The sequence below is a fragment of the Saccoglossus kowalevskii genome, chromosome 1 (assembly GCF_978046115.1).
Source record: "Saccoglossus kowalevskii chromosome 1, keSacKowa6.1, whole genome shotgun sequence".
NCBI classification, from domain to species: domain Eukaryota; kingdom Metazoa; phylum Hemichordata; class Enteropneusta; family Harrimaniidae; genus Saccoglossus; species Saccoglossus kowalevskii.
Window position 1 is genome coordinate 17,601,322 of NC_140641.1, and position 11,681 is coordinate 17,613,002.

At 34.3% G+C, this 11,681-nt stretch overlaps 1 long non-coding RNA gene across 1 annotated transcript; it reads left to right on the forward strand.

The window, feature by feature from the left end:
- The first annotated feature begins 325 nt into the window (after positions 1 to 325).
- On the forward strand, positions 326 to 5,136 carry LOC146750398 (uncharacterized). The gene is made up of 2 exons (XR_014929601.1): positions 326 to 501; positions 2,899 to 5,136. It is a non-coding gene; the product is annotated as an uncharacterized LOC146750398 (long non-coding RNA).
- Positions 5,137 to 11,681: the final 6,545 nt, after the last annotated feature.

Sequence of the window (11,681 nt, forward strand, 5' to 3'; positions counted from 1 at the left end):
TCTGAAAATCCCAAGTGGGTCTTTTTCATGATTTTATCAAAAATTGCCTCTCCCGGCAACATTGACAAAACGTCTGCGCATGCTCAGAATAAATTAATTACTGTAAAATACTTTATTTTTGCTTGCAACATTTTTTTGCTATTTTCGCTGAAGGAATGTTTCAGTTAAAATAAAATCCAGCGAATATACCCTTTTCTTATATTTTACAGTCAACTTGTCAAAAATCAATGAAAATAAATTCAATACAAAACACCCAGAAAGTCTTTTCAGCGAATGATAATTCCAGCTGAAATAAAATATTTTACAGTAGATTAGATCTGTGAGTAAGGCTGCTGTTATTACGGCACGTGATTTCTCCATTGCGTGCAATTTATTATAGTACTGTTTATACATGTATTCTGTTCGGCTCAGTGGTCTCATTCACTCGTTACTAGAAGAACTAGTAACTTTATTTGATTTCAAGAACTTCAAGAAGGCGGCATAAGAGACGTGTTTGCAAAGGTAAGTTTTCCAGTTTATTGGGGTACGATTGGTGTACATTTCGTGACGTACGGACGTGAATATTATGATGATTGCCAGCTTTATATTCTTGTGAAAAACCAAAAAAAGCAAACAATTGTCTCTAATCTACGAAACTAGTTTGTGAATTGTATACCCTGTCAAATTATTGTACACGAACGATTAATTCACGAGGACATAGTTTTCAAGTATCGGTAAATCGTTTTCCGGTCTTTTGCTTGTGTAGCGATTTCCGAAATATTCACAACTCGGGGGGGGGGGGGGGATTTCCCTGTGTCGATCAATTTATTCATGATATAATAGCAGGTTGCCTATGATTATATTCGTATTTTTTATGTTGTGAGCATTGAACTGTTAGTTGCAATGAAGATTTTGGCGATCTTGTGCGATTCAACATGGCGGATGTACAGTGACAACACGTGTATGGACGGTCGGTCGAGCAGTCTGCAACGGACCACAGTCTGTGAACGGACCGTGAAATCGCCCGTTTTTTCGGCAGTTTTTTTTTTAATGTTTTGGATATTTCATTCACTCCTGATGCCTAAAAGAGTCTAATTTATATTTTATCGTAGTCATTGACACATATTCAAGAGTATCATGTTTATTGTGAATAGCATGAATGGGTAAGCTTCGTTTCGACAATGGGCTGTTATTTCTGTGAACAATGTTAAATTATTCTTTGAATGCTCAGTTTATTTTTTGAAAACAACTAATTTTTCGATTTAAAAAAAATCGTGCCGTTTTCCCCGTCAAAATCAAAGCATAAAGATCTTGCTAAACATCGGTGAATCCCCTGTTGCGTTCACCACGAGGTCACTGAGCCGTCATTAACATATTTAAATGACCACGTGTACTGAAATAACATGGCGGATATCGCATCGCATTTACATTCGACCGAAATCATTCGTTTACGATGAAACTAAGTTGAATATTACTTCCAATTCATAACAATTCAACGAATTATTTTTTTGTGCGTATTATAATCATTACTGAATAATAATAAACAATTGCAATACTTCGAAAACAAGTAAGTTATTCACTTGCGAAACACAGAATGACCAGATTGTGCTACCGTGATCATTTGCTACCGGTACTAACAACCATGGAACTATAAACCCCTCCATGTAACAACTAAGCAATGTATTCGTGTTTGTATTTATTCGAAACTTCTTTTAGAAAATACTTTACTTTTCGTAAACTTTACTGAATTTTTGGGGGGATTCAATTCCAACATTTCGCGATGCCAAACCAAAGGCCTTTCACTCTTTGAGTGTGACACCTAAACCAGAAGTTTTATGGTGTATAAACTGGCACTAAATGAAAAAGGCGTTGAACCTTATTCAAATTTATAAGTACATATTATTATGTATTTAATTATGAAAACTGACTAAATTAAATGTGATCTTATTTTTAATTTGAACAGAATTATGATTTATATCGGTAATGACGTTTTCATCCAATATTAATTGTGCAATTGTTAAAATGCCTACCTACACATTTATTGTTTTTGTTTCTGTTGCCCTGAAATAGACATTTGTAAAAAAAAAAAAAATTTAAAAATTATGCTTGATTCAAATTCAAAAAAAAAAGATGTATCCATGTAGCCCCTTCCTGTTATCTGTTTCCAACTTCTTCCAGAGTAAAACTGGTGAAGCCATGTAATTGCCATACAATCATCAACTGTGGGAAAACTTATATGTTATTGAAATCTTTATTTTGTTGTCTGTGAATTAATATAATATTTGAAATGGTGTAATGGTGCAAAATATTCTCAAGCAATTGGTTTTCTGGTGGCACTACACTGTGCATTTATGCATGATCTCAGCTTTATACTAAGTGATGATGGTGGTTGAAATGGAAAACTGAATACAAAAATCCAGTAACATCTCAAACGAATTTCCGTCTGCTGTGAATGCATGTTTCGTTACATCAAATAAATAACCCAATTTTATTGAATGTATCCAAAAACATGGTACCAATGATCTGAAATTTCAGGAGTGCTCGCTGAAGGTTTATCAATCTTGCTTATTGTCTTGTTCTTTACCAATCCTGCATTTCAGTTACTAGAATTTATACTAAAAAAAAATAGTTTCTGTTTTTCTTCTAATAATTCGGCCACTCTCAAAAACACATATTTTTCCATGGTCGAAATGCAAGAAGAATACAAAACTACTGTGATTGCATAGCGATACCTGTAGGGCCATTGTCAATTAGTTCGCCTGATCAACACAGCGTTATACATAGGGCTGATATTGAATCACAGAGAGTAAAATCTTGTGATACTAATCTCTAGAACCGCTCAGATTGGTACATATGTCTTATGAACCCACATGTGTATATCTTTAACAATACTCATTTTAAACTTTTTTTTTTTTACAGTGGTGCTGTGAACTGCTTTAATTTTGCAAGGCAATTTTTTCTGGGTCCCTACAACATGGAGTGTCAGGGACTTTATTGAAATTTCATAGAATCCTGAATATATCTAGAAGTGAAAATTAAATGGTTTACAGTATTTTATACCCATTAATAATGATGAAATGCAATAATATCACTGCACTAAAAAGACTTCAAACAATTATTGTTACTTCTCCATTGAAGGTTATGAGCAGACCAACCTTTACTGGCTTCCTTAATTATTACATGTACTTGCTCTGAAAACATAGCTTTTACAATTGTTTAAATTAACAGATGTTGTTCTATGTACAATGAATACATTTTAAATAATAAACCTTACTGTATTAATAAAAAATTGTATTTGACAACATGAGAATGATTCTGATGCCCAGTGGTGATGTTGAAACAAACCCAGGTCCTGGTAATATACTAAGACCTGATTAACAAAGAAGTCATGTACCGGTACATCAAGGTTCACTCAGATTTATGAATGCAGTTTCTTGGGCAAGTATACATGTATGACAAATAGTTTTGTTGCACTTGTGTACTCTGAGATTCTGAACATGGGTCAGTGGAAGTTTTTAGTTGTCAGTACAAAACTAGATTATGGGAAATCACTTTATGATGAGTTGTACCCACATAGAGTACATATTCATTCACCTGTTTGCAGATGTTCCTTGTACTACTTTATAATCAAATAACGGGGACTGTGACATTTCATGTCTTGTTTTTTTAAAACTTATTCAAAATGGCTGACTGACAAACTTTTTTTTTTTTTACAACACTGTTATATATCCGAGAGCTACATGTACATATCTGACATGCCTTGAGTGATTGCAGTCAAACTTTATTGTACATCATCATACAATTACTGATATGCATTTGTTTCATGTTCTGATTCAAAATGGCCGACTAATTTTAGTTTTGTTTAATATTGAACCAACAGAGACTGTGTCAAATCATGACATGACTTGTTTAAAAAATGTTTCTCATTTTAGACATGAAAGAAAATTTGAAGAATTTATAGTTAAACAATTAAAAAAAAATATTGCTAACTCCATGTTAGATGGTATTCTGTCTGTCATAGATAGATGTGGGCGACATCAAACATTTCTCAGACATATTTGGACCTATTGTGTTGTTCAGACTTGTCACAAAAACAATATACATGAAGTAAAAATGCTACATGTTCCATAATTGCCATGTGATTGAGATTTCAATACTTAATTAAATATATCAAACTGTTTCTCAGGCGTGATCAAGTCAAATTAGGTGAACACTTTTTAAGATAATCATGGGATAATGATGGTACAGTGCAATTAGAAAAAAAAACATCTTTGTCCGACAGTTAATTTTATATTCTTATTACTTATTAGTAAACTTATGGCAAGAAATTATTTTGTAACTTTATTATAGTGTTTGTTATAAACTTTCCAGCAGTTACATCTATTGCAGTATTAGTATTTGTGTTTTGTAATAGTTAGTGATTACCTAGGTAATAAAAATCTCATATTATCTTATTGAGAAATATTCTATACTGTGATTCGCATTAGTTTTCATCTTTGACATATGTCTCACAAGTGTTGTGTTGAAATACTGTAAAAACACATTGAAATAGATAGCTACATGTCTTTTTAGCGATTTTGACTCAATACTCATTAATGAATTAACAATCTTAATTTTAAGCTAAAATGCCAACAATCTCATTTTGAGAATATACTTTATTCTAAATTAGCGACATCTTGAATTAGCAAAAATACATATTAGCTAAAATGATATGCTAGCTAAAAAGACATGTTTTACAGTATACACTTATAATATTTCTTAACTCTACAGTATGGGGTACACTTCACTTGCATGTATAATTTTAATAAATAAATTCACAAGCCGCATGAGGATGAGATTAAAAAAACTTTGTGTCTTGTCTATTAATGATGTGATAATTTTGTTTTTTAATCCTAATTGGTCCAGGAATACTAGGGAAATGGGTCTTATGTACCGGTATACGTGTTTGTACTCTGTATTTTTGTGATTTTGATATTGGGACATTCACCCACCCCCCATTCCTTGTGTGCTATATTTTCACATTTTAGTAACAAATGTAGTTTTGAAGGTATGTGTTATATGGGAATAACAAATACATGTTCACCCCCCCCCCCCTGAGTGTTTTACTTGTGGGACATAATATCGTCAAAATAAAAACTACAATTTTTTTTCAACTTCGTTTTATTGTATTTGTAATTTTTTCATAAATTCAAACTGCCTCAGCACCTGTTGGTACATGTGGATCTACAACATGTTTTTCATCGTCTGGATTGTAAGGTCGACTCAATGGCGACAGTTGACCAGGCGGTGGTGGTATGTGCTTCGTTATATCAATGATTTCGCTATGAGCTTGTGCTGGCCTCTGTTCGCTTTTCACCACTGCCCGATTATGCTTGTGTATTACATGGTGCGAGTGATTGCTGCTGTTGTGGATGCTCATCCTTGAGGCGTCCATGTTTAGGAGGGACATTTTGGCATCGAGCTGCGGTTGCACGTGTTCTGAATTATAAACGACGAGGAGACGTGGCTCTTGTTCCTGGTTCCTTGGAAAGATCAACTTGCGGACAGTTCGCATTATTATGCACGGTCCACGAAATTCTTCCCGGGTGTGAGCATTGTACGCCGTGCCGTAGATCAGTAACACATCATCCATTGTATCGTCAAGTTCAAAAACATAGTTCATTTCATGTAAAAGTGGTAGGTGAGATTTCTCTAAATGCATTTTCACTTTTTCTTGAGTCCAGTTCTGCGTTAAAATGAGAAAAATAAAGTTGAAATTATCGAACTGTTCAGTACATTGAAAATGCTGATGGCCAGAGTGTAATGCACATCTTTTTTTAGACGTTGTTTATGTCAGAAATCATTTGTCACAAGGACTTACTTGATATGACTGTTCCATTAGCAGAGGCGTTGCCACACGTATAGCACAGACCCGCCATAACCGATTTTCCAGAGATGGTTCGGTCTTGAAGATAGCCATAGCAGCATAGATGTCCTCGGCACTAATGAAGAAAGCCTATTATGATAAATAAATAAACATATACAAGTCATTTGATATATATTGTTAAATAATGTCATTTGAAAAAACCATTGACATACAAGTAGAAATATCTAGTAACATTGTGGAGTCTTTATTTACGATACTTGTTCTCCAAGATGTTAATTGTGTTATGAACCCCCAATACTGGCAATATCAGTGCAGAATTTTGATGGAATTAACGCAGCATTTCTTAATTAGATTTCGATGTTTACTCTTTGACGAACTTGACTCCTGATACTGGTAATGGTATTACCCAGTAGTGAGTACATGTATGTACCACAGTCAGCTGGCGCACCCGTGATAATAAAATAAATACGATATTTACTATATGGGGCCTGCCATCTTGAATGCAGCATAAAGCTAAATAAGAGACAAGTTGTGAAACGCGTTTTTCAGATTCCTACAAATCAAGACAAAAATACCAATCTTTCACAAAAATACGATCCATTGGGATAATATTAAGCCAGCAGATAACAAAATTCGGTTGAATTCGGCGTTTTTGTGTGGAAAAATCCCTTGCATACGAGTTGAAATGGGTATTAAAAAGTAAATAAACTGCCAAGATATGTGAAATAAATGTAATACTAGTAAATCTTGTTTTATTTGATAAATAATTATTCCAAACTACACATGTATGTGTATTTCCCATAATATTGTTATAGTTTCGGTTACTGTACCGACTTTTTGAACCCAATATACTTGTGAAACAAATCTTTTTTTTCTCATTTTCAACTGAACTCTCCAACGTACTAGCATGTCTATTTCATGCAGGAGCTGATAATTTAATACTCGGTGAATGTTGATGAGAGACTCAGGTTGACAAGCGAACATAGTTCACATGTACTATGTGTCACAGTGAAACATGTACCGGTACATATCAGAGCCTGTCGCTTCATATCCCTGCGTGTTGTGATTATAAATCCTATAAAGGTGATACTGTGGAATACTTTATTTTCGCTGAAATTAATTTTCGCTGAAAAGGTATTTTGGGTGTTTTGCTTGGAATTTATTTTCACTGATTTTTGATGAGATTAATGTAAAATATAGGAAAAAATGTATATTCGCTAGATTTCATTTTCACGGAATCATTCCTTCAGCAAAAATAGCGAAAATAAAGTATTCTACAGTATGCTCCTACATGTACATGTGTAATTCTTATGATGATAATTAATCAAGAATGGGATGAATTTCAGAAAGCTGCAAATCTTGCGCAGATAGTTGAATACAGTGAATACTTGTCATAACTGTGTGAGATGTATTTATCATATAAACTCATTTTCAAGTTTAATATTAAATATTAATATTAAAATTTTCATGTGTTTATTAAAGATTCAGCTCTACGTCTGTCATAGCACGGTTCGTCAATGCCACCAGAATTCGAACAAAAACAAGCGAGACACATGAAGATAAAATTAAATTAATATTAAAATTTTTAAATATTTAGATAGACAAGTCATTGAAAATGACACAGTCCCCATAAAATTTTTAAAAGTTCTCTTTGTGCTCGTCATATTAAAGCAGAGGGGTTGTCGCGAGCATGTCCTTGAAACTTGAGTTCCAAGTAGCGTATACAACAGATTGTGTTCCTTGTAGCAGTAATATGGCCAAAAATAAAAACAGCCGTTATTCGGCCATCTTTGATCTGATTATGAAACACACTGATATGTATGATGTATGTGCCAGATATGAATGAAAATGGAACATAAATTGTGGAAATATAGCAGTAAGGCCAAAAAGTCAGATGGCTGTCAATCGGCCATCCTTGACCAGATTTTGAAACAAATTGTCATGGACATGCATCCTAACATGTATAAAGTACACGTATGTGCCAAATTTGAATGAAAACTGACAGAGCACGTCCAAGATACCACATAAAAAAACAAGATGCCTGCCAGTCGACCATCTTTGATTCAATTGCGAAATAAATTGTCATGGACATGTATCCTAACATGTATAATCTATGTACTAAGTTTGAATGACAACTGACAAAGAATGTCCAAAATACAACATTTTCAAAAAACAAGATGGCTGCCAGTCGGCCATTTTGAATCAAATCACCTAAACCACTGCATGTGCATATGTCCCACATAAGGTACTAGGCACATGCAAAGAATGAACGAAATCAGTCCACGGGATTCTGAGATACGACTTCGGATGGATGCACAAACGCACGGATGCACAGACGGAGACCGAATTATAAGTCCCCGTTTTCGAACTTCGTCCGAACGGGGACTAAAAATACTGACTAGTACTAGTAGTCGTGTGGACAAAAAACAGCGATAGCAAAAACAATAATGATCATTTTAACAACTGCACATATACGGTTGGGCAGAAACTACTTTTAATTTCAGACACATGTGTAAGCTATTCTGTAAATATATATATATATATAGGTACACCAGACAGGTTGGAATAAATCTCTAGACACTATTATACATTTAGGCTACTAATGGGTTGACCATTTAAAACTCTTGCGGGTGGAGTTTTCAAACAGAATTTTTTTTTCAGGCTGTCAAGTGTACATATTTTTTTTAAGTGTGTGTAGTACATATTTAAAAAAAAATCACAGAAAATTAATTCTGCCACAATGCATGCCCCATCAATAGATAATTAATCATTAATCATTAATAAGCAGAAAACTGTAATATAATGTAACAACAGCCGAGTACTAGACTGGAATGTTAATTAACAATGTTGGCGCTCTTTCTGATTATTACAATTTAGTGTATTACAACCTCTGCAAGGTGGGGGAGTGAAAGCCCCATACTGAGTTTGACTTTGTAAATTCTAAAATTAGCAACAAATTCTAAAAATAAAACCAGTTCAGACATATGTGCACCCCAAAACACAGTTGGACATGGAAGCGGTTCAGCAGGTGTATAGTATCTTGATTACTACTGGTAGTTGCCATGGAGATTAGTATAATCTCTGGGATGATAATGAGCAGGAAATCTCAAGCAAACCTGAAGAATTTTTTCATATGTTAAAGAATTGATCATTAAAAAATCTGGGGGTGAATTTTTGGAAAAAAATGCACAGGCAAAATTTTATTAAAGGGAAAAAAAACAGCAGTCATCATGTACATGAAACAAGCAGCCAGTCGGCTGAGATAGCTCCGCTGTTAGCAATGCACATTTCAATTAAAGAACTGAAGATATCATTAGAAAATGAACAATATGAATAGTATCAAAGCAATCGGACTTGCAGTTTTTAACAAGAAGTCGAAAATATCACTTTTTACCAAAAATTTGTCGACTTTGTCGAGCGGAGCTTATCATATGAGTGATTGTCCATCGTCGTCCGTCGTCGTCGTCGTCGTCCGTGTCAATGTTTTACTTTTTCGACTTCTTCTTGACAACTACAAGCCTAAATGCTTTGATACTTGGTGTATATGTACCTTGGGTAGACCTCTCCTAGGTTTGTTCATTTCATGTTGATATCTTTAATTCTCTAATTTTGGTGAATATTTTTGTCATTTTTTGGTGAAAAGTGATATTTTCGACTTCTTGTTAAAAACCGCAAGTCCAATTGCTTTGATACTACATATATAGGTACTACATGTGGACCTCTCTCAGATTTGTTTATTTTGTGATGATATCTTCAATTCTCTAATTTTGGTGAATATTTTTGTCATTTTTAGTAAAAAGTGATATTTTTGACTTCTTGTTAAAAACCGCAAGTCCGATTGCTTTGATATTACATACATAGGTACTACATGTGGACCTCTCTCAGATTTGTTCATTTTGTGATGATATCTTCAATTCTCTAATTTTGGTGAATATTTTTGTCATTTTTAGTAAAAAGTGATATTTTCGACTTCTTGTTGAAAACCGCAAGTGCAATTGCTTTGATATTACATATATAATAGGTACTACATGTGGACCTCTCTCAGATTTGTTCATTTTGTAATGATATCTTTAATTCTCTAATTTTGGTGAATATTTTTGTCATTTTTGGTAAAAACTGATATTTTCGACTTCTTGTTGAAAACCGCAAGTCCAATTGCTTTGATATTACATATATAGGTACTACATGTCGACCTCTCTCAGATTTGTTCATTTTGTAATGATATCTTCAATTCTCTAATTTTGGTGAATATTTTTGTAATTTTTGGTAAAAAGTGATATTTTCGACTTCTTGTTGAAAACCGCAAGTCCAATTGCTTTGATATTATATATATAGGTACTACATGTGGACCTCTCTCAGATTTGTTCATTTTGTAATGATATCTTTAATTCTCTAATTTTGGTGAATATTTTTGTAATTTTTGGTAAAAAGTGATATTTTCGACTTCTTGTTGAAAACCGCAAGTCCAATTGCTTTGATATTACATATATAGGTACTACATGTGGACCTCTCTCAGATTTGTTCATTTTGTAATGATATCTTTAATTCTCTAATTTCGGTGAATATTTTTGTAATTTTTGGTAAAAAGTGATATTTTCGACTTCTTGTTGAAAACCGCAAGTCCAATTGCTTTGATATTACATATATAGGTACTACATGTGGACCTCTCTCAGATTTGTTCATTTCATAATGATATCTTTAATTCTCTAATTTTGATGAATATTTTTGTAATTTTTGGTAAAAAATGATATTTTCGACTTCTTGTTGAAAACCGCAAGTCCAATTGCTTTGATATATTTTATACATATAGGTACTACATGTGGACCTCTATCAGATTTGTTCATTTTCTAATGATATCTTCTGTTCTTTAATTGCCATGTGCATTGCTAACAGCGGAGCTATCTCAGCCGACAGGCTGCTTGTTTTTGTAAGACTTATCATTTTTTATCACTACAGTAACTAGTTAAATATTGATATTACAAATTCGTAATGTAGTGTTGTGTCAATAGGGGAAAATATGTAAATTTTTAGCCCCGACTTGTAGATTGACCTCCGTAGATTGAGTCTCAAACATGCCTGGACCGATCAGATTGACCTTCGTGGATTGAGTCTCAAACATGCCTGGACTGATCAGATTGACCTTCGTGGATTGAGTCTCAAACGTGGCTGGACCGATCAGATTTACCTCTGTGGATTGAGTCTCAAACATGCCTGGACCGATCAGATTGACCTTCGTGGATTGAGTCTCAAACATGTCTGGACCGATCAGATTGACCTCCGTGGATTGAGTCTCAAACATGCCTGGACCGATCAGATTGACCTCTGTGGATTGAGTCTCAAGCATGCCTAGACCGATCAGATTGACCTCCGTGGATTGAGTCTCAAACATGCCTGGACCGATCAGATTGACCTCCGTGGATTGAGTCTCAAACATGCCTGGACCGATCAGATTGACCTCCGTGGATTGAGTCTCAAACATGCCTGGACCGATCAGATTGACCTCCGTAGATTGAGTCTCAAACATGCCTGGACCGATCAGATTGACCTCCGTGGATTGAGTCTCAAACATGCCTGGATCGTTCACATTCACGCTTCACACAGACATTGCATACATATGTATGTACGTCCATTCTTTTCATAATCTGATTCAAGATAGTTGAATGGTGGCCAATTTCTGAAATTCAAGCATTTTTTTTCATTCCCAAACTTGTTCTTAGTCGTGTAATAGACGGATTTTGTTCGAACTTGGTACATAAGTCAACATAATAGGATGCATGTCATCTTGTTTTTTTAAAACTTATTCAAAATGGCTGACTGACAAACTTTTTTTTTTTTT